This window comes from Heterodontus francisci, chromosome 38, assembly GCF_036365525.1.
Source record: "Heterodontus francisci isolate sHetFra1 chromosome 38, sHetFra1.hap1, whole genome shotgun sequence".
Lineage (NCBI taxonomy): Eukaryota > Metazoa > Chordata > Chondrichthyes > Heterodontiformes > Heterodontidae > Heterodontus > Heterodontus francisci.
Window position 1 is genome coordinate 38,452,305 of NC_090408.1, and position 24,889 is coordinate 38,477,193.

Sequence of the window (24,889 nt, forward strand, 5' to 3'; positions counted from 1 at the left end):
TTCAATTGTCCACCACCATTCACGACTGGATGTGGCAGGACTGCAGGCATGCTCTAATTCCTAACAAAGCAACTGCCTGCAAAGTGAAATTACTGCTCACTTAGTGGAACTGAACATATTCAATTAATCCCTAAAACTGTACTCTGAAAAACTTTGCAAAGATGACATATTGGGACAATGCTACATATACAAGCATGCAGATTGTACAAGTTATTGGAAAGAGATTCGCTTAATCTTCCTTTTTATTAATAGCCATATAATATAACAAAAGCCTTATGTTGCGCAACAGATCACTAATGAGATTATAACCCACAAAAAGGTTGCCTTAGGCCTGAGGTTGCATTGGGATATGGAAAAAAAACTCACCTTCGGAGACCAACTTATTCAACGGAACATAACTGCCATGGAAAGACCTCTACAGTGCTTATGTAGAAACTTCTAATTTACAGCTGAGCCATCCTAATACGAGCTATTTCTTTTGGGAGGCATGGGATAGTCACATAAAATACATGCACATAACTCAGTACTAGAATAAAAGCCAAAGAGGGCACATTATAAATTCGACTTTTTTCCCCAAATTAGAGTTGTAACCATGTTTCGTTGATCCACTAGTGAAGCCAGCTAAGTGTACAATCACTATACAGTGTGACAGCAGGCACAATGAAGACAATTTTAACCCACCCAGGCAGCAGAAACAGGGCATTCGTGCAACTAAAATCCCCTCCATTCCCATTCTAGTCTCAATTTTGTAAGATGGCTTACTAAAATGACAGAGCCTCATTAATCCATGTAAATCAAGGTCCCAAGATGTAATCAAGATCCCAGCAACTTATTAACCGCCAACTCAGTGAGATACACTAGCAGAATGCACACTTCAAAAAAAGTATTAAATAACTTTTTTTTTAAAAAAAGCTCTGCTTGGTAATACCTGCTCCTGAATTGAATAGGTTTTTCATTGCTTTTGCCTTCAGTTTGTCGAGCATGCCTCTTCTTCTTTGGCCTCCTTGTCTCAAGAGACAATGGGTGAGCGCCTAGAGGTGGTCAGTGGTTTGTGAAGCAGAAGCAGAGTATGCCTCTACTACGTCAAATATTATTGCTTCTGCACTTAGTATCAGAAAATATACTAAAACATTATTGTAGTCCCAAGGTTCCATCCATCCCTCCACCCCATCAGGGCATAAATACTGTTTTATATTTTCATCTTGTTAAGAGTACATCATTACGTCTTATCACAGTATTAAGTTTTGACCTAGTGGTCAAAACATGAAGTTACTATAGTTACATGTATTCCTGGGACTCCATGACCTGATTACAGTGCTACCTTAGGGAAAAGAGGCAATCACCGCACAGTTGCAGCATGGATCAAAATGCAAACTTGAGCTAATTACCATTTTCTTCCTGATTCAAGTGTAAAATTATCAGTGCTCGTCAGGATTTAACATGCAGGTATCTTCGGCAGAATGGCAGTACAACACATCGCCACAGAGGGGATCTGTCTACCACACCCCATGATCTCACTGAACACTAAGGAGACGTCCAGCACCATCTATCCATTTTCCCAATAATAAGGGAGAGCAACAGCATCTCCAGAAGTCTCTTGTACACAACACAGACATGTGGCCACAAAGACCTCTACAACATGATGACTAAAGCAGCGCTGTAGTAACAGAACTGCTGCTGCAATTGTAATTTCTTTGTCTACTTAATACTGGTGGCAAAACTTCATATGCTGCTACTTCACAAAAAAATGCTCCTGAACTCTGTCCCCCATATGAAATTCAAATCCAGAATTAATTCACTTGTTCATCCAGGTTTGCTATTACAAACATATTAAGATATATCTGACTTTTTTTAATGGTGCTCCAGAACAATTTCTCTTTTGCACTCCCAATACCACAATGGTCAAACTTACAAGCCATCTGTCCTATAGAAGACTACAGCTGCATCCTGTTATGCCATGTAATAACTAAAAATATATTTATGACCCCCACACAGAGAGCAAACTGTTCTTACATTATTTTCGATCAGATTTAACTTTTAACTGCAAGCATATTAAGTACCATGGTCTAGTGTACATATGCCGTTGACTTCACTCTTGATGACTCTTGCAAATCAAAGCAAAAAAGTCAACTACAGAAAAGGAGGCTAATGACATTAATTTATCACATTTCAAATAGAAAAATGCTGCAAAAAGTTCAAGCACCTTAAAAACAAAAGGTCAGTCACTCTTTTGATACTTCTACTTAACAATTGTTGCATGGATACATGCTTCTTACGTCACTGAGCAATACAAACTGCAAAAGGTCCCAGCTTCCGTTTCCAACCTTCATCGAGTTAGATAATTTCAGCCATGGCAAATCAGCAGAATCCACAAGCTACAGCAAGATGGGGATAAAACAGAATAGGTAGGACCTTCAATGTTGATGGCTATCCCATCACCTTTGATGAATAGATACATGTGGATCGCATCAGATTGACTATGATTTGATTATGGAATTGCTCTGACATATCTTATCGCAATTATGTGGGCACATCGATGAGGTACTGGCAGCCAAGCTTTCCTTCTAAGTTAGGAAATTAGAAAATTGGACAAAAAGTCTCAAATGAAAGAACAAGGGGATACGTTGCAGCTTTAAATGTGACTTTGAAAAGAGATTACTACTTGATCTCTGTTCTCATAAGAATCTGTCTCAGAGTAACATACTATTCTCTGCACTCATAATCCCGATGTCTGGCTGGAATTCTGCACTGTTTCTTATACAGTCCACCAGGGGTAGGGTAATCAAGTGAGAATGTCATGACACTGTGATAGACTGATACACTGTGAAATGGAGAATCCGTAATAATTTGTTGCTTTTCTCCTCCCACTGTGGTGTTTACAAAGAAATGGGAAGAATAGAGCAAAATATATCAGCATCCTGAATGTCACTTCATTTGAAAAAAAATCTCATCAGGATATCTTAACACAAAAAGCAGCATTGGCTTCTTCGTCTGAAAGAAACATGACGCAGGGTTTATTCCCCCCACACCCAACCCAACTCCACAAAACAGCTTCCAAATTGGACCCTGAGCTCGTAGTTTGCTGTGCTAGGTTAAGACCAATAACTGCTTTTAATTAAGTAGTAAATTTACTTAAAAAGGAAATATTTGCTCATTACAGGTTTTTCACAAGTCACTTCAGATGTTGAGAACACCACCTTTTTTGTACTAAAACATTGTACACTGCTCATTTCGTACTGCATATTTGTCACCTAGCCTCCTGAAAATGAGGCTACTCTTCAGAATTTAAGATCTCATTCACTAGAAACTCAATTATGCTAATTTCAACCAGCTAGAAACAGACCATCTGCAATTTTTAATGTTACATATGAAAGGCGGGATAATTTTAAAAAGGATTTTTCATACATAATTTAGAGTGTGAAAACCGACATGCATTAATATCGTAGCTTTTTCTCTGGGAACTGATTAGAGAAGCTGCCAAGACAATGAAATTAGTTAGGAATTTTTCTGTGCCAATTTTGACATTAAGTTTGTCCTAAAGGCCAACCAACTGAACTAAAATGAGGCTGTCTACTTTCATTTTACAGCCGACAAGAACATTTCATCCCATCTGTCTTGGCAAATTTCAATGCCAAGACAGAAGAGACATGTAACTACTGTGCATTCACTATTCCCCTCTTGCATTACCTTCCAGCTGAGTATTCCTTTATTTACTGTAACAGGTAGAACCTCAAACCTCATCAAAAAGCAAAAGCATGCTGTATGCAGGAAGATTAATTTTAATACAAACATGGATATTTGTATTGACTTGAATTGTTTTAGTACCAACTGACAGTGAAATACGCAGAGTCAGTGATCATTTTCTAAAATCCTGTTGCAGTCTAGAGGTGAAGGTATATTATATAAACATAAACATACCATCAGTAGTATTTGGCCTGCTATCCAACACTAGCTCTAACTGCAAAAACTAGTCACCTGCCTCTAGAAAAAAAACAAGATTCAAGGTAAATGTTACGAGCATCAAGGCATTTTAAACTAGTAGCAACTGTACTAGCTTGGATTTAACACTCAACAGAACTCTGTGACTATCAGATTTAAATAATTCAATTTGAGCACGGAATCGGGGGTGGGGAGGGGAAGGGAAGTGAAACAGCTACTTCCAATGGAAAGGCGAAATGCTTTTGAACATTTCAACATGCTCCAAGGACAAATACCTTCCTCTTTTGTAGAAGAGAGAAATGTAATGTTACTACATACTACAGTGCATCAATATAGATTTTCTAATATACTGGATGTAAGGTTGCCATGTATTGGATGCATTTCAAATCATTCTGGTCTGTTCCCCTGTTGTATTTGCAACTTTCAACAGCCATCCTTTGAACCATCTGCTACAACCCAACAATATTTGGCATTCTCTATGCATCTGTACCCTTAGTAGACCAGATCATTCCAGGTGCTTCCTACCCAACCCCATCACTATGCAACTGCTGTCTAAATTCATCTTGCTCCTGCTTACCTCCATTACGCCCATGAGTAATGGACAAAAGTAGCTAGCAATGGATTTGCAATAAAGAGCGCAGGAAGCTCCCAAATGGCTCAGTTGTGAATGCTACTGGCAACTCAACCATATAGATCAGAGGGTTCGAGATTCAATCCCCAGTTTGAGTTGCTAGCAGTAGGGGGTGCTACTCGACACCATCCAGGAGAGAGCAACTCACTTGACTGGCACTCTTCTCATTGGATTCAATGTCCACTTCCTCCATGAGCAAGGCACTGTGACAGAGTATGTAAGATCTCCAAGATCCAGCACCCCAAGGTTACTTCAAAAGCATCTCCCACCCTTCAACACCTTTCTCAGAGAACAAAAGCAGTAATGTCACAGGAACACTCATCACACTGACTTGGCCACATATCACCATCCTTTCATCATCAATGAATCAATAGCCTAGATTACATACTTAACACCATCAATAAGAGAGAAGGTATAACTCTATGGTCAATACAATTTTAGTATGGGACCATGTTCTGGCCAAAATCAGCAGCAAACACCCAATATAGAATCAGCTCGACTGTTCTCTGAAGCACTATGTTAATATGAGAAAATTTTTTTTCTAAAAATGAAAAAACAGCAGAAATAAATAGTGAAGCATGGGCAGTGGGGTTGATGGAGGGAGCAGAGAAGAGAAACAAATGACCGATGGTTCCAATGCAACTAGTTATCCAGATACTACTACTGGAAAACGAGCTTGTGTGGATATCAAGCAACATGATTCAATCCAGCTGGGATAGCCTGGGCAGGACAATCACATGCAACTAGCCACTTGGACAAGACGCGAGACTGAATAGCAATGACAGAACTCTATTTCAGCAAGAATCAATACCTACGTCATAGGGAGGCATAAAATTAGAAAAAAAAACAAAGGGGCTTAAACTACAGAAGGCACCTTTTTCAGATTACATGGTACCAACTGCCCGCCCATTGTACTTTGGTCAAACCCCCAGAGACACGTGAAGGCATTTAAAATTGGCACAATCATCCTGAGCTACATTAAGTGAACCGTAAAAGGTTTCTCCTTTTGCTCGGAAACTGCAGTAAAATCAAAACATGTAAAAGATGCTAAGGATAATACAGCACATCCAGTTGATAAGACAATATCCATTGCACTCTTTCAGATAAGCTGTAAAAATCAACTCAATAGTCAGAACTGGACGTTATATCTCAGTTTCAAGAAATGAAAATTGATTTCAACAAAATAACCAGTATTATTACTGCATTATAAACTTTTTTTTTAAAGAATGTTCAAATGCATCTGGTAAAGCATTAAATACAAGAAAACAACTTCATTTCCAAAATGCAAGAACAACTCATTTCTGGAAGCAAACAACTATATTAATTATGTTAGATTAATCTCTTGGGCCTCATTTATATTCACAAGGTTAATCCCCAATGAGATTCACCAATACTGTCAAACTGCAGTGTTATGCATTTTGATTTAATTCCAAAACAGTAGTCAACAACCAACATGAAAACAGATTACACTGCATCAACTCACACATTGGCTACCTATAGAATAGGACACCTCATGGAATAATAAATTTAGCAGCCTCGTAATATCTGACCACAAGGGGTTTCAAACTTGAGATTTTTAGTGACATGACAGCTTAGCATAGCTGATTTGTTTTTTCAAAAATCATGATTGCAATATGCTCTAAAAATAACTTCGAAATGTATGAAGATGAAAATGCTTCACAAATATGCAAAAAAAAACTTTCCCACTGCATGCAAATATTAGCCCAAAAATAATTCCATCTCTTTTCCACACTTCTCCTGAAGGTGTGAACTTGTAATCAGTGTAGTTATTCGAAGTGCACATCTCCCAGTAGCGTATAGCAAGAATATAAAAACTGAGTGAATTGGAAAGAACAGGCAGTTTAAGGAAAACAGTTTCTAGCAACTGTTCCAACAGCAACAGTGTCCGTTTATTCTTAAACATTAACCAATTAGCTATGTATAAACTGGATGCCCAGCAGATTTTTCCCCCAAGACTGTTCCCATTGGAGAGAATTTAAATTTCAGCACACATTTTGTCACAGCTAGCATAACTATTTGATAAAGGCACTTGCAATCTTTACTGCAGGCAGATGAAAACTAATGCCTTAAAATACATATTATAAAGGCCTTTACTTATATTTTTAAAAAGTAACAGGAAAAAATTGATCGGACAGCTGTAATTTTCTTTGCTTTCCCTACTGTTTACCCAGACGCTCCCTTACTTTGCTTTGTTCTGGCAGCATTCCGCCCCATACACAGCATTTTCTGTTTGCTCCTGCCTAACTCCACTTCCCTGCAGTGTGGTCCTGCCTTTCCTCTCTTCATTCTCATCGGAGTCCAACAAATACCACAAGCTAAATAAGCTTTCTGGAGGCCATGGGCTGGGTAAATAATATAGCCATCTTGCATAATAATGTTTCTACATGAATTGTAAATTGCACCAAACAGTTTAAAAACCAAAGTTCTGAATGTGCTGCTTACCATCCGCTCCACATTCTTTATTTTAACTTTACTTTAATTTTATTTTTATCCATTAACTGTGCTTGGTCCTCATCAGTAGTGTGGTTTGGCAAAATTTCAAAAACACAGCCCAGCTTTGTGTAGTCACATCAACACTTACCAAATCGTGCACAACACCCACACAGGAAGGAAAAGCAAGCAACACACGCACTCCATGAATCGTGTTGAAACGGCGAAGGACAAAGCTTGAAGAAGTCAAGGAATCTTGAGACTCAATACTCAACATGGCCAACCAACGCAGAACAGAATCAACAAAACCAATCGATTTTTGAAATTCATGGTCAAAAATGAGGAAATGCTGAACAGGGAGACAAAGGTTCAAACCAGTGAAAGGTGACTTCAGGAATGAAATCAGGAAACTGTTCTTCAAACAGTGATGGACTTCCAGATAAAGTACTGCAGGCAAAAACACTGGAATAATTTAATTAGATTTTGCAATTGAGAAAGCAGAGGGGGAAAAGAAGGGTGCTCCTTGATTGGGATAATAAATGCTATTTGCCCTAAGGATAAGCAATAAATGCCAGCTTTGTCAGCAATGTCCACATCCCAAGAATTAATTTAAAAAAATTATCTGGTGAGCCAAGGTTTCAAAATTTGAACTAAGATTAGAAAAGGCACTTGGAGCTAGCAAGATTGCATGCAAAAAACAAAACAATGTTGCAGAATTTATTTTTTTTTAAAGCTGGATAAAATCATACTCAAAACATGGCTTCTTGATAGAGTAATTTTAAATGCCTTGGTTTCATGCGGTGAATAAGGAAAGACACTCCAAATCCCTTGGCTTCATGAGTTGAATAAGCAGAGACACTCTTAAAAGCCAATGGTGCACAACATTTGACACTTTTATATTGATACTGTGCTGCTGGTAGCAGGCATGAGGTAACATACTGCTTCATCAACTGCACACTATAATTTGGAGATGGCGCATTCCTGGGGGGAGGAAAAATGAATGCCTCTTTCTACTCTCCGCCTAATAGGTGAAGTAAGATGCAGAGACTGAGCTGAACACAGACACCAGAACAAAGGAGAGTTAATGAAAATTCAAACCATATAGAATCAAAATAGTCAACGTTTATATAATGCATGTTGCATCCTTCTTCACCTTTCTCCGTCATGTACTTACCTAGCTTTCCCTTAAACACATCTATGCTATTCGCTTCAAAGATCCCTTGTGGAAGCAAGCTCCACATTCTAGCTACTGTCCAGTAAAGAAGCTTCTTCTGAACTTCCTATTAGATTTATTGGTGACTATCTTACATTTACATAACCTAGTTTCGGACTCCTGCACAAGTTAAAACGTCTTCTCTACATCTCCCCTATCAATCCTTTTCATAATTTTAAAAACCTCCATCAGGTCACCCATCAGCCTTCTCTTTTCTAGACGCAAGAAAGAGACGTAGTTCAATCCTTCCTAATAGGTATAACCTCTCAGTTCTGGTATCATCCTTGTAAATGTTTTTTGCAACTTCCCCAGTGATTATGTATGAATGCATGTGTTATTTAGCACTTGATTAATTCAACAACTGATAAAGATTCTGAGTCGATATTTTCAGTTACCTGGTATAAGCTGCTAAATTTGGTAGTAAAAAGGGGTAACTAAAGGCCTTTAATCATCAGATGTCACACCACTTGCCACTGGTAGCTGAAATACATGGAGAGACTAGAAGTATCAGCACAATGAGTTTAAGAAAAAATATTTTTTCCTATTGATTAAACAAAAGTATTGATGACCATCTTCAATTCTTCTGAGGGATAGAAAACAGAATAGAACCTCTCATCAGCTTTCAATATGACAACATCTGGTCGCAAAAGGCTGCCAATCTCTCGGAAGCAGTTAATACTGTTATGAGCACTGCAATAAGTGGCATCAGACTGGGTGGCGAAGGGATAAAGGAGAAGTAAGGGAAATGGGAAAGATTTTGGCTAGTTTGCAATCATTTCTAAAATTGGAAGAGAAGTGTTGTTACAATTCATGCTCCTTTCCAACACTCAACTTGTATTCACAGATGAAAAGTGGTTTTGATAAGCATACTGATCTGCTGTTAACCAAAACCTTTTCGTTTAGCCATGCTACAAATGAGATAGCATACCACAGGATTAAAAATACCCTTTGATTACAGCATAGCGCACCAGATACCACATAGGTTACCCACCATATTGTCTTGTCAACCCCAAAAGTCAATAAACAACATATCTATCAGGACAGTTCCATTCAAGTTAAAACTGATAGATATATTCACAGTTCAATAATTTGCAAGACTCTTGAACACAGTGTTACAGTCAAGTGAAGGGTCAAAGGTCTTCGCTCTTTTCCCTCTCCTTGCTCTGTACCATTGAATTCCACAGTGTCTCTCCATTCAAATAATATACTGCTTTTCTATTCTTCCTGCCAAAGTGAACAAGTTCACATTTTCCCACATTGTACTCCATCTGCCAAATTTTTGCCCACACAATTAACCTATCTGTATCCCTTTGTAGCCTCATGTCCTCTTGACAGCTTACTTTCCTACCCATCTTTGTGTCATCAGCAAATTTAGTTACCATACATTTTGTCCCTTCATCCAGGTCATTGATATAGATTAAAAATAGTTGAGGCCCCAGTACTGATCCCTGTGACTCCACTAGTCATGGTTTGCCAACCTGAAAATGACCCATTTATTCCCTATTCTCTGCTTCCGATCAGCTAACCAATCCTCGATCCTTGCTAATATGTTACCCCCGAAACCATGAGCTCTCATTTTGTGCAGTAACTTTTGATGTGGCACTTTAGCAAATGCCTTTTGGAAATCCAAGTACACCACATCTACAGGTTCTCCTTTATCCAACTTGCTTGTTGCTTCCTTAAAGAACCCTAATAAATTAGTCAAACACTATTTCCCTTTCACAAAACCCTGTTGGCTCTGCCTGATTGTATTATTTTTTTCTAAATGTCCTATTATTACCTCCTTAATAATGGATTCCAGCATTTTCCCGATGACTGATGTTAGGAACTGGCCTATAATTAACTGCTTTCTGTCTCCCTTTCTTGAATAGAGGTTACATTTTCCAATCTGTTGGAACCTCTCCAGAATCTAGGGAATTATGGAAGATCACAACCAATGCATCTACCACTATCTCTGCAGCCACTTCTTTCAAGACCCTATGATGCAAGCCATCAGGTCCAGGGGACTTGTCAGCCTTTAGTTCTAATAGTTTTCCAAGTACCTTTTCCCTAGTGATTGTTTTAAGATCCTTTCTCCCTTTACCTCTTGATTTTCAAGTATCCTTGGGATTTGTTTTGTGTCTTCTGCAGTGAACATACACAAAATACCCATTTAATACTTCTGCCATTTCCTCATTTCCCATTAATTCCCCAGTCTCACCCTCTAAGGGACTTTGTTACTTTAGTTACACCTTTCCTTTTTAAATATTTGTAGAAGCTCTATCTGTTTTTAGATTTCTAGTTAGTTTTCTCTTGTACTCTAATTTCTCCCTCATTATTCTGTTAGTCATTCTTTGCCGATTTCTAAAATCTGTCCAATATTCTGACCTACCACTAATCTTCGCTGCATTGTATGCTTTTTCTTTCAATTTGATACTACCTTTAACTTCCTTAGTTAGCCTTCTCAGAGTCTTTTACAATGGAATATATTTGAGCTAGTGTGCTCGTCACCTCATGATTTTCCTCCTATTCAACAATAACTTATAGTGCCTTTGTCAACTGTGGCTCAGTTGCTAGCATTCTCACCTGAGTCACAAGGTTTGAGGTTCAAGTCTCACTCCAGGACCTGAGCACAAAAATCAAGGCTGACGCTCCAGCACAATACTGAGGGGGCACTGCACTTTCGGAGGTGCCATCTTCCAAATCAGATCTTAAACCCAAGCCCCATCTTCCTCCACAGGTGTATGTAAAAGATCCCATGACACTATTTCAAAAAACAGCAGGGGAGTGATCCCTGGTGTCCTGGCCAATATTTATCCCTCAATCAACACCACAAAAAGATGATCTGGTCATTATCACATTGCTGCTTGGGGGAGCTTGCTCTGTGCAAACTGGCTGCCATGTTATCTGCATTACAACAGTGACTACACTTCAAACAAAAGTACTTCATTCATTGTAAAGCGCTTTGAGGCATCCAGTGGTCGTGAAAGGCGCTATATAAATGCAAGCTTTTCTTTCGTTTTCTTTACCTCAAGTTTACGGAGGGTAGAATGTGGGAGACCAGCCAGGAGTATGTTGGAATAGTCAAGTCTAGAGGTAATGAAGGCACAAACGAGGGTTTCAGCAGATGAGCTGAAATGGTGCAAAGTCAGGCAATGTTACGGAGATGGAAACAGGTGGTCTTTGTGATGGCACGAATGTGAGGTTGGAAGCTCATCTCAGGGGCAAATGTGATACCAAGGTTGCAAACAGATTGGCTTAATCTCAGACTCTTGCCAGGGAAAGGGATGGAGTCAGTAGCTAGGGAACGGAGGTTTGGAGCAGGGACCACAAACCATGGCTTCAGTCTTCCCAAATTTTAGGTGGAGGAAATTTCTGCTCATCCATTACTGGATGTCAGATAAGCAGTCTCATAATTTAGCTAGAATGGAGGAGTGTAGATGTGGTGGTGTGTCAGAGCTGAGTATCATCAGCATACATGTGAAAGCTAACACTGTTTCAGATGATGACGCCGAGTAGCAGCATGTAGATGAGAAGGGGGGTGGGGGGCGGGGCAGGATAAATCCATGGGGACACCAGTGGTAACTGTGCAGGAGCAGGAAAAGGAGCCATTGCAAGTGAAACTCTTGAACTTTAATTCACTTTCATTCATTTTAATAGATGAAAATTCAAGCGCTGTCAAGTGCAGAAGCAGAAAACACCAGCCAGGAAGTTTTTTTTTTTTACAGCTGCAGGTTTTGAAAAAGCCACATGACATTACAAAAATTTTACCTATTTGACACAGGCTAGAAACTGCTTTGGTCACAATGACTTCCAACTTTTCAGGACGAAAAAGTGATTTCAATACAAATAAATGTCAAAAGTCACTACTGTTTAAGTGCATCTTACTTTACATAAATCTTTACCAACACCTTTCTTCTGCTTCTCAATCTCTCACTATTTGAATTAAATCAAGTTTTCCAATTTGTTAAAACAAAATAGAATGGTATTCTGTTGCTTTTCCTGACCCGAAGCCCTTATCTGAATTCTTGTTCTGACGTGATTTTTCTTGGTCTCCAAGCAACAAATTGTTATGTCCTGCCTCCATGCCTTAACTATCTCCTCACTAAGTGAAATGGCTGTACAACACTAGGTAGCTTCCCTCCTGGAGCATAGCTGAACCATGCCATGCACAACACAAATCTCTGTCACTTCCAAAGAAAACAGGAGAGGAAATGAGGTGCGTGAAATCTCCACAGCAACTCAGCCAAATGAGATATAGATTTCCATACATCAGGCAACATATCAGTACCAAGTGTTTTGTATGTGCTTAGTTCTTAGTATTTTATGTAATGTACTGGGGGGGGGGGGGGGGGGGGGGGCTGAAAATCACATGAAAGAACACCTGTAAGCTGCTCAAGAGGAAAGTGACTTTTAAATACATAAACTTCAAAATTAAAGATCAAAATCTCAACCATCCAAACACTATACTTAGGAGCAGATGGAAAATCGAGATCATTCCAAACCATATCTATTTAATGTTTATTTTAACAGAATTTGCTAATCATTTCACCTCAAATTCCAACAAAATTACAGCCAATAGAAATTTTTTTTTTAAAAAAATCTGACAGGCAAGACTTATATGGCAATAATTTCATACTTGGAAATATCTGTTGAATTAAAAGGTGTGCAAACAAATGAAATACTCAAATCAACAACTGAGATAATGTAGGCAACTACATTTCATTAAAAAAAAAATACAAGGTGCAGTATCATTTTGTGAATCTTGTATAAAGCACTGTGACAACAGTAGAAATGCTATAGCTGAAGATTATACTCAATTCAGTGCTGGAGGAAAGGAAAGGCATCCCACTGCAATGTATATTTACCTGAAGAATCACCGAAACAAAGTACTAGATTACTTCAATAACCATTTATATAATCTAAAAGACCCTTTATTTAAATTTATTTGAAAAATACTTTTCAATCTTTATAGAAAACAATGTCCCCCCTTTCCTCCAGTGAACTCTTAATTCCAGTTTTCTGAGTCAATAAATTTCACAAGATGCACAGTCACAGAATTTTAAAGAAATTTTAAGAAGCTAGCAAAGTAGAAAATCGAATGCAAAAACCAGGCACAGTGTGCCTGTGATGCAGTAACTTACAACACAGAAACTATTTCCAGCATCCCAACATAAGCCACCACAAAATTAATCTTGTTATATTTGTAACAAAAAAAAAAAGAGGGCGAATGATGCATGTCAGATGAATAAAGTCAAGGGAGGGTGAGAGAAAAACAGAAATCGTAAAAATCTTAGAATGGTTGCAGCACAGAAGGAGGCCATTTAGCCCATCACGGCTGGCCGGCTCTCTGCAAGAGCAATGCACCTACTCCCACGCCTTTACCCCGTAGACCTTCAAATTTTCTCTCTTCAAATAGTTATCCAATACCCTTTTGAAAGCCACGATTGAATCTGCCTCCAGCATGCTCTTTGGCAATGCATTCAGATCCTAACCACTCACTGCACAAAAGGATTCCTCATGTTGTCTTTGGTCTTTTGCCATTCACCTTAAATTGGTGTCTTCTAGCTCTCGAAACTTCTGCCAATGGGAACAGTTTCTCCCCATTTACTCTGTCCAGACCCCTCATAATTTTGAGCACCTCTACGAAATCCCCTCAACCTTCTTTTCTCCAAGGAGAACAACCCCAGCTTCTCCCATCTTTCCACATAACTGAAGTCCCTCATCCCTGGAATCATTCTTTCAAATCTTTTCTGCACTCTCTCTAATGCCTTCACATCCTTCCTAAAGTGTGGTGCCCAGAATTGGACACAATACTCCAGTTGAGGCGAGACCAATGTGAGGAAAATAAGACTGGCAAATAAGAATGTGAGAACAGAATGGCAGTTAACATAAAAGGGAACCCAAAAATCCTCTTATCGGTGTGTTAAAAGGCCAGGTGGGGCCTATAAGGACAAGAGGGTGATATATCCTTAAAGGCGCAGGGCAAGGCTAGAATACTTAATGAGTACTTTTTATCAGTGCTTACTAAGGATGAGGATGCTGACAAATGGATGGGATGAAAATTGATTGGAAGGATGGACCGGAAAGGCTGGCTATGTTTGCCGTGAATAAGTCACCTGTTCCAAATGGCTTGTATCCCAGGTTGCTAAAGGAAGCAGTGGAGATAGCGGAAGGAAGGGCTTGCCATAATCTTCCCTAGATATGGGGGAGGTGCCAGAGGATTGGAGAGTGGCAAATGTGACACCCTTATTCAAGAAGGGGTATAAGGACATTCCTAATAACTACAGGCCAGTCAATTTAACATCAGTGATGGGTAAAGGTTTAGCAACAACAAACGGGGGGGGGGGGGGAGGGGGAGGGAAACAGGCACTTGGATAAGTATTGGTTAATTCAGGAGAGCCAGCACAGATTTGTAAAAGACTGATCATACTCGACTAATTTAATTGATTTTTTTTTGAAGAAGTAACAGACGATTGGTGAAGGGAAAGAATGGATGTTGTCTAAATGAATTTTAAGAAAGCTTTTGAAGTACCACATAAAAAGCTGGTTAACAAAATTGAGGCTCATGGAATAGCAGGGTCGGTGTCAGCTTGGATAAAAAATTGGCTTAAGGACAGAAAGCAGCAAGTTGTAAATAGTTGTTTTCAAGATTGGAGGATGGTAGTTTAGTGGTGTTGCCCAAGAGTCAGTGCTAGGACCACTACCTTTTTTTTGATACATATAAATAACTTGGATACTGGAATACGGAGAGTAAAATTTCAAAATTTGCCAATGATACCAAACTTGCATGTTTAACAGACAGTAAGGATGATACCAATCGATTGCAACAGGACATAGATAGGCTAGAAGAATAGGCAGACAAGTGGCAGATGGAATTTAATACCAAGAAGTGTGAAGTGATGGAATACCTTAACTTTGACCTTTTAGCTAATCCTAATCCTTTTATTCTCTCTAATCACCTGCACTTAATTCACCTTTAATACAGTGGGCCATCTTTTTCTTTAAGGGAATGAATTTCGTTCTTGCAATTCAATGATTGTTGCATACAACTTTGAAATACAGGTATGGTCCGTTACCATCTATTCCATGACATAAAATAAAAAACATGCAAATCAACAAATCTGGTGATACAAAAGGTTGATGTAAATTCTGTAATGTTATCTTACATGTAATGAGCGAAGAGATAAAGATTCTCCTGGGTTAACCAAACTGCATAAATTACCTACTTTGAATGTGTGCGTGGATGGACAAATGCCACCATTTTAACAGTCTGTCCTGGAGAAGACTAACGTACAGTTATCAAATTGCAGAGATTTCAGTGAGACTATTGCACCAGCCTGACTGCCGAACAGCCTTCTCCACTCTCAAAGAATTTGAATATCTTCCCGAGAGTAAAACAAAAATGCTGGCTCCATGCTTTACTGAATGATTCTTGCAATGAAATTGTGGAACTGCAATCTTTTTTGGAGGCGGAAAAATGTCCCATGTAAAAAAATAATCCGTTATAAAATGCATAACCAAACAGCACAGAGGGAATTTAAGATTTGAAAATAAGCCACAGAACCTCTCAGTTTAAGATCATACTTTTTAAAAAAAAACTCAAAAACTGGTCCCAGCTGAACCTAATCGGCCACTGAAGTAAACTTCAGTTATGCCAGTTTTCCGATGAACTTAAGACTGTCATGGTAGCATGACGCACTGATGGGTACAAGACAGATTTATGCCTACAGAACCTCACACATCATTTGCAATCACAGTGGGGATTACTCAGTGGTGGGCGAGCACATCTCCCACGGGAAATTTGATACCCTGAGGCTTTTCTACACTTTTTTTTTTAAAAAGCAACAGTTCTAAAGCAGCACTCCCGGTTTCATCTTTGCCGGCAACCTGGAAAGCTGCAAAGATACAATAACACATTTTTAGAACAGGAGCTAAATAGAATGAAAGCTATTTAAAAACTTCAAACCTTTAATTTCAACTTTATCTTCCATCACTTAGCACAGCACCAGCATACTGCAAGCACAAGAGGAAGATTATATGGAATGGAGCCATTTTACATACAAAAATAGTTACTGAGAAATGTGGTCCAGATTAAATGTTAGTTACGTCGGTCTTAAATAATTGCCATTTGACATTTTGCCCACAGTTACATTGGTTTCCACAAAAAATGGAAATACTAATTAAAAAGTTAAATAAAGCAATAACCAAAAGACCTTCATATACTCTAAATCAGAGACTTAAAATTCAACATGCCAATTAGGGTTAACTTCCAGCTTTTGCCAAGTTGCACTAGCACACAAGACTAAGTGAGTTTTATGCACACCCACCCAATCTCCAATCCTTCAATGCTACATTTAATCCTTCTTTTATCAGCGGCAGCTTTTTTAATTCAACTAACTGCTCGTTTCTACCAAATGGTCAACATTTGAGGTTTACAAAGAAATCAAATAGCAAGTAAACCAATTCAAAAAGTTCTACATGAAATAACTATCCTAATTTTTACTGAAAGATTCTGCCATTGACTTTACAATGATTTCTCTTCCACAAACGTGGACAGTCTGCTAGAACTAATGATAGAACATCTACACTGTACTCTTAACCTACATTGGATTTGTAGCATCCCCTTTTCAGTTACTGTGGAGATGCCAGAATATAAGGTTAGCAGATTACTATTTCAATGTGTGGTATGCTTTAGCTCAAGCACTAGTGTCAATTTCGGCCCATCAGTAAAATGTTGCAGTCAACCAATACACACAAATGCTTCACCCCACCTTAATTTTAAATATACACATTCTTACCCAAGTTAAATCAGTAGTTTAGTTATTTAAGGAAAAAAAAAATCAGCCAATGAAGAGGTCGCCATCTTACGCACATCATATAACATGTTGAAAAGGGCCATAAGTGTGATAAATAAGGCATCACTATTATTTAAGACCACAGAATACTTCAAGTGGGGTGTCACTATCCCATATGTACTATTTGAAAAATAACTTTTGGGAAGGTGGTTGCGTCAAGATTTCTTTTTGTATTACAATTGATCCCAAAGCTGTACAACATATTACAGTCGTTTGAAGTTTAAGAAAATACCAACAAAACAGACCTGTGCAAGCGTGGCAGAAGACATACTTCAGTGCTGAGGAAAGAGGTATATTGACAGTGCTAACATGGTCACAGAATTAAAAGGTCAGATAAAAAAGCAAAAGTTGTCCATGTTATCATGGCAACAAAACAAAACCTTGCCAACACTGTTGAAGTAATGCATCTCTCAATGGAAACTTTACACAGCAGTTTCACCAGTTACCTGAAGCCTCATTAGCCTACAAATGAGTTGATTATTGCTTAATATTTCTTCCCAAGCCACAATATCAAATCAACTGATTCAGAAAATTATGTAGACAATTAAGGAATTTTGATAAATTACAGCATTGAAGCAATCCAAGTGACTATTCTATAATTCAACATTTAAACTCCAAAAATAAATTTGTAGACAATTTAACAAATCTAAAGTCAGTAGGCAGGAGTTAACATATTCCAGTTACATCATTTAGTTTTCCCCAGGTTTAATGTAGCATTTCAGATGCATCTCAGTCTGCACTGAAACACTTTCTCTTAGTGTATTAAAGTTCCAGAAATCCTGTAATATTCTCAATTCCAGTTTTCATTTTTAACATACGACATTTTGAAAAATGTGTTTGTTCCCTTTTCAAAGTAAAACACAACCGGTAAGGGATGTCACTCCCCGCAAAAAAAGATAAAGGGAGTGATAGTAGATCAGTGCTCAAAACTTCAAATTAAATGTAATATAGCGTACATGTCTTAAACTTCACATTTTGGATTGTTTTATGCATTTAAAATGAGATAGCACAGCTGCTTTTAGAGTCTCCAATACTCAAGTTAAGGGCAATTTTCAGCAGTGTTTCTGGTCAGAATTATAGAATCATAGAATGTTTACAACACAGGAGACCATTCAACCCATCTTGTCTGTACCAGCTCTCTTCAAGAGCAACTCAGCTAGCCCCACTCCTTTTTCTCATAGCCCTGCATATTTTCGCTCTTCTGGTATTTATCCAATGCCTTTTTGAATCTGCCTCCATCACACTCTCAGACACTGAATTAAAGATCCTAACCACTCAATGCCGTAAAAAAGTTTTCCCTCATGTCTCTGGGTACCTGCAAAAAATATAAACCCACCTCCAAAGAAAAAGATGGGCCTCTGATTCTAACACTGGAAAAAAAGTAGCTGTTTTACATGGACACCCTTTTCTGTGATCTAAACTAAATAATCATCAATGCAAAAGTGCTTTAAAAGCAGCTTCTTGACTCAAATATCCATTGCAGCAATAACCTTAAACTTTAAATTAATTAACAGTTATAATGCTAAGTCGCTCTCTTTGAATTATCTAGCGATTCCAACTTTTTTTAAAAAGCACCAACTTACTATGTTGCTGTATTAATGTCACTTAATTTGAATTATTACACAATTCAAATTTCTTTAGTGCAAAATTTTTCAAATTATCAGCACACTACCACTCAGTACAACTACTGTGCTTTGCTTTGAAATTCAACAATTTGCCTCACCAGCTTCATTTTGTTCTATTTCTGTCCTTCTCGTAAAGATACTGTCTCTTGCATGGGCACTGATCCATAGATTCCAGCAATGCCTAATCTTCATATGCAAAACAAGGCACTTCAATGCCAAGTCCAAACCTGTCCTCGCCCAACATCTGAATCCACACACATTTTGCAGAGGGTCATTGGGTAGCTGATTTTCTCCTTCATAGCCCAGGGGGAGAAAGTCAGTTGAAGCTCCACCAAAGCTTCCCCAACTGAACTCTTAATAGCACAGACCAGGAATCAAATCAGAGATCTTTTGGTCTTTATGGAACATTCACACACTTCCTTTACCAATTGAGTCAGCGAAGGTGCAATGTTTGTGTTCAAACTGGCAGAAGGCTTTACAGATGAAAGAGCAAGTTGAGCCAATACTATTATTTATTCGGGAGAGTACTTTACACTTCTGTGCATTCAGCAAAAAAAATGCCGAGCTAAAATTCTACTAACAGTTCTGAACTTACAAATTGCTATTATGCATGTGTTTTTTTGGACAGATTCACTAGAAAGTAACAACCTCTGAGCAGTGACAAAGCATTTTAGAAAAGGCATTAGTCAAGTTTATAATAAAAGCAAAATACTGCAGATGCTGGAAATCTGAAATAAAAACAAAAAGTGTTGGAAAATACTCAGGTCTGGCAGCATCTGTGGAGAAAGAAGCAAAGTTTAACATTCAGGTCAGTGACTTTCATCAGAACTGGCAAAGGTTGCCAGTTTAGTCAAGTTTACTCCACTTCACTCGAGTCAATTTACTGAGTTACTAACTATCAAGATCTCAGAATTGTACCAGGTGCCTAATTTCCATAGATAGCATTACTGGGAGAATGCAGCCTGAAACAAATTACCTTAACTTGAAGCTCTGTTATCACAAACAATGCTTTCATAAAAGCACAATCCTACTTTCCAAAAAACTTCATGTTTTTAATTCCAAATGAATGCTCAAGATAAACTGGAAATCTGGTATTAAGGGCCTTGGTCTCTATTTCAGATCACACAAAGCTGTAAAGACCAATTAGTCAGGAAGAACTGAAGAACTGACCAGGAGACACTAAGCTCAACTTTTAAAGCTTGAAGGTTATTAAAGGAATGAAAGGATGGACAGACCAAAGTATAAAGAGATCCACAGTTTTGAGCTCCAGAGAAAGAGCAAGTTAAAGAGTAGAAGTTGGCTTGCTAAGGCTTCACAGAATTGTTAGTGCAGAAGACGGCCATTCGGCCCATCGTGTCCGCATTGGCTCTCTGAAAGAGCAATTCCCTCAGTTCCATTCCCCTGCCTTCTCTCCATAATGCTGCACATTCTTCCTTTTCATATAACTGTCTAATTATTCCCTTTTGAATGCTTCAATTGAACTTGCCTCCATCACATTCTCAGGCAGCACATTCCAGACCTTAACCACTCACTACGTGAAAAAGTTTATCCTCCTGTCACTTTTGCTTCTCTTACCAAATACTTTAAATCTGTGCCCTCTTGCTCTCGATCCTTTCACGAGTGGGAACAGTTTCTCTCGATCTACTCTGGGCAGACCCATGATTCTGAATACCTCTATCAAATCACCGCTCATCCTTCTCTTCTCCAAGGAAAACAGTCCTAACTTCCAATCGGTCTTTGTAACTGAAGTTCCTCATCCCTGGAACCATTCTCGTGAATCTTTACTGTACTCTCTCCAATGCCCTCACATCTTTCCTAAAGTGCGGCACCCAGAACTGGTCGCAATACTCCAGCTGAGGCCGAACTAGTGTCTTATACAAGTTTAAGATAACTTCCTTGTTCTTGCACTCTACGCCCCATTAATAAAGCCCAGGATACTGTATGCTTTATTAACTGTCAACCTGTCCTGCCACCTTCAATGACTTATGCACCTAGGTCCCTCTGCTCCTGCATCCCCTTTAGAATTGTCTTTTAGAAAAGTCTTGCTTCTACACAGTTATCATGGGTTACAATTGTATTTAACTAATGAAGATGATCAAAAGTAGTTCTGATTATCTTCCCTTAGATTTCTAGACTCCTTCATTGATTCAGTCTTCCCCAACCATAAAACCTTTAACTAACCATTGGCTATACAGCAGTTTTCACCCAAGTTCCTCCTTCTCTCCCTCACTGGTTATATATTCCCTCAGTTGGAGCACAGTAAATACATCTGACTCCGCTGTACATAACCTGGGAACTCTATGAAAACGTTGGGCTTCATGAAACACGCTACATTGACTATGCTTATTTGAATTACAAATTATGATTCACAGAAGTCTGATGGGTTGGACCAAAACTTCACCGAGAGGCTTCTGCGGGGAGGGGGTGTCAGCAACAAAATAAGGGTGGAGGAGAGAGGAAACAAATGGAGTTTTTTTTAAAGTGCCTTCAAAAGGAAAACTATAGAGACAAAGGTTTAATCTCTTCAAGAATGTGGCTTACATTAGCTGAGTTATTCAGTCTACAAGAGTCCCCATGTGCCTTACAATTTCCTCTGAAGGGGGCAGATTACATTTGTTTGTCTGTGCCCAGTACTACAGACTAATGGCAATGGATTTACTCAAGCTGGTAAAAAGGAAAAAGACAGAAACCAATTTATTTGCCTGGAATGCATCCAAATGATTTGTTAAAAATCACAACAAGGGATAGAATTTTGTTTGCAAGCCTATTTAGAAAAGGGAAAATAAAAACCAAGATTTCCTAAACTACTGAAATTGCATAACAAGCAACAGCAAAATAACAGAACCAACAGTTAAGAATATTAAGGATTTACAGATGAAACAATGGCCTGTGCAGCTACAATGGACCACACCTACCAGACATTGCTGTATGCAGCTTTGTCATCCTCTGAAACTCAACATTTTTCTTTTCAACTGAGAAATTTACATTTTCTTTCATAAAATATATCCGTACAAATGTTTTGAGATGAGTCAATCATGTGCAAGTCTATGTCACTTTGTTTTTAAAGAAAGTATTTTTTAAAAAGCTCATTCTTTCCATTCATTTCTCATGGTCTTTAATTGACCTCAGAATCTGCTTGAGAGCAACTAGCCTCAAACTGATCTTAGAGGTCTTGGTTGGACCTGCGGTCTTAAAATGAAACAGTAACTTACACAGCTTCATGTTCTGCATTAGCTGGTACAATGCTATAATTATAAATTACTATGACACCATTAAAGACTTGCTAGCATTCATCAATGAGATTCATACACTATCCCCTTGAGTCTCAGTTTTTACCTTTCAGTGTTTGCATTCCTGTTTGACAGCTGACTTGTGATGACTTGTTTGCTGGGTTTATGCAAAATTACAAGTGTCCAAGGAAAACATATCCCCCAGATAAACTTCTAATTCACAATAATGGACAGTTTCTGCTCCCATCAGAAGGCTCTCTTCCTCTGTTCATGCTGGGTAAAATTCTAAAAAGACACCAATCAACATCCAGTATCTTCCCAAGAGATCATTCTTCACTTGCAAGCCTAGCGAGTGAGTTTTGGCAAGCTATTCAACACCTTTTTCATAGGCAAACCTAATGCTGACATCCGCAAAAGCAATTTCCAGTTGAAATCAGTGGACAGTGACCACTGAAGTCTGAATTGCTAAATGAGGCTGAATTTCTCAAAGCACTGATTCCCTTCCTGTTCTTCACCCAACCGACCTTTATCCATGTCCGTGCCTCTGTGCGTAGGCAAGACAACTTCTGTTCCAACCAAAAGTCCACATACATTGCACTTCTAGCAGGATCCTCACCATTTTTTCTTTTCTTAACCAAGAAGTGATGATAATTGTAAAATCGCTACCATTCAGATCACTTATCGCTGCAAAGACCAAGAATTAAACCTTGGATCTTCCTGGTCTGTATTGCTCAGAGGCAAAGGTATTACCTCTGAACCATAAGGGCCTTGCTCTGCTACATTTAAGAAAAGCACATCTCATCACAACACAAAGCTTGAAATTCAGAAGAAAGCAAGTCTCTTCAGCAAACAGTTTCCTGACTGAGCACTTTGTTTATATACCGTGAGGAATACAAACATTTGCTAGCTTGGTTTCCAAATCAATTTTGCTGACTGAAGGCAGAGTTGCAAAGACATGGCAAAATTAATTGACAAATGTTAATTAGTTTAGCTTTAAAAATCAATTGCCAATTTACCAATTGGCAAAGAGAACAGTGCAAAAATGCAATATACAGTTCAGATATTCATGAGAAGCTGGGAACCAGCAATTTCCCAGCCTACTGTGTTGTCCCTAGTTATTCAAAGATCTATTTTAAGCTACCATAAAACCTGGAGTGCACGCTCTGTTTTGCAGTTGCCATTTCCATGACAACATGGAGTAAAACTTAGATTTTATAGCAAATGTACACTACATGGATTAAATCTCATTTATGGATTGTAGAAAAATGAAGTTGGTTCAAAATAAGGCACTAAGATTCTCCCTGCACCTTCAAGAAATAGAGGTCAATAACGCCTTCTTCAGTGATCACCGCCTATCCTCATTGCTTCCACTAGACCAAAACACTTGTACTTACACATAATAGTAAATTTCCAATGATCAGACATCTCTACAGTATGCAACAGAAACTCAAAGCAAAAATGAAGACCTAATCAAATCTTGTGGGTGGTAATAAACAGATAACAAGTATGCATGCAGATAGACAGATGGAATGATGAAGGAACCTTATTTTCATTCTTTTCTTTGTTATATAAAGAAATGACAGAGAGAGAGAGACAGAAAACAAATATTTTAAAGGAATAACCAACAGCAACTGAATCAGGACAATAGCTGAGAAGTAGGATGGGGAGATGCATGGAGCCGCCTCCTTCTCCAATTAGTACTCATTTCCACCATTACTCCTTACCACATTTAGTCAAGTATAGTGGGGGACAACAAGGCAACTATGAGGATATCCCCGACCTCAGCCATGATGAAGCCCAGCATGCAACGCAAAAGGCAAGGCTGAGGTGTTTGTAAGCGCTTCAGCCGTAAGTGTCAAGTGGGCGATTCTACTTGACCCCCTTCAGATGTCCATCGTTGTCAATGCCAAACCAATTCTGTTAGTACCAAATGATGTTAAGAAATGGTTGACTGCACTGTACACAAGACAGACTTTGGGCACTGGCAATACCCCAGCTCTAGTACATTAGACCTGTGCACCTCAGCTAGCCAAGCCTGCCCAGTACAGCTATGACACTGGCACCTATCTGACAATGTAGAAGAGTGCCCATGTATACTCTATCCACAAAAAACAGGATAACTATAACCCAGTTGATTACTGATGGTTGGAAGGTGGTTTATTGGGCAGTAAAGTAATATAAGGTTACATTAACAGTGTCATTAAGATCATGGATCTCAATGAGACAGTTTAGTATTTTAGAACCCTGGGTAGGCAACAAGAGCAAAATTAAAAATACAGAAAGGGGATATGCGTGGATTTTTCTCTTAGGATCTTGAGTCTTTGGAACTCACTTCCTCAAAAGGCAGTGGAAGCAGAGTCTTTAGATATTTTTAAGGCAGAGGTAGATAGATTCTTGATAAGCAAAGGAGTGAAGGTTGTCGGAGCTATGTGGAGTTGAAGTTAGTCAGATCAGGCATGACCTTATTGAATGACAGAGCAGGCTCGAGGGGCTGAGTGGCCTACTCCTGCTCCTAATTCGTATGACTGGCATCAATTTAATTTTGGACGGTCACACTCCCAACACCCACAAAGTGACAAGTGCATTGATGACCCACAATTCAAATATTCTGGATTTAATGAGTAATCCAAACTTGAGGTAACGAGCTGATGTTTCTGGGGAACATTGCAGAGTCACTGACCTTCAATTTATACCCTCCACCAACTGATTGATACTATTATGGTCAACTGTAACCAATGGGCTATTTAAAAGTTGGGGGAGGGTGGCTTTACAGTCAACCCAGACCTTATGCTTGCCTGACTATCCAGCATATGCTGATTAACTCTAATAGGAGATGAATAGCAATTAGGATCAGCAGCCTCAAATTTTATGTTTCCTTCCTATCCCAAAGTCAGACACACTGAAGCAAGGCACGACCATCCTGACTAAATTCAATTAACGTCATAGACCAGAGTTTAAATCTG

General features: G+C 38.7%; 1 protein-coding gene across 4 annotated transcripts in view; it reads right to left on the reverse strand.

The window, feature by feature from the left end:
- The window catches only part of pias1b (protein inhibitor of activated STAT, 1b), a 146,219-nt gene that overhangs the window by 85,993 nt on the left and 35,337 nt on the right, over nucleotides 1-24,889 (reverse strand). For 2 of the 4 annotated variants that reach the window (XM_068018139.1, XM_068018140.1), the window contains exon 2: nucleotides 16,183-16,229. The exons of the other annotated variants lie outside the window; for them this stretch is intronic. The gene's annotated coding sequence lies outside the window, so the exon portion shown is untranslated. The remainder of the gene's footprint in view (nucleotides 1-16,182; nucleotides 16,230-24,889) is intronic. 4 annotated transcript variants of the gene reach the window in all.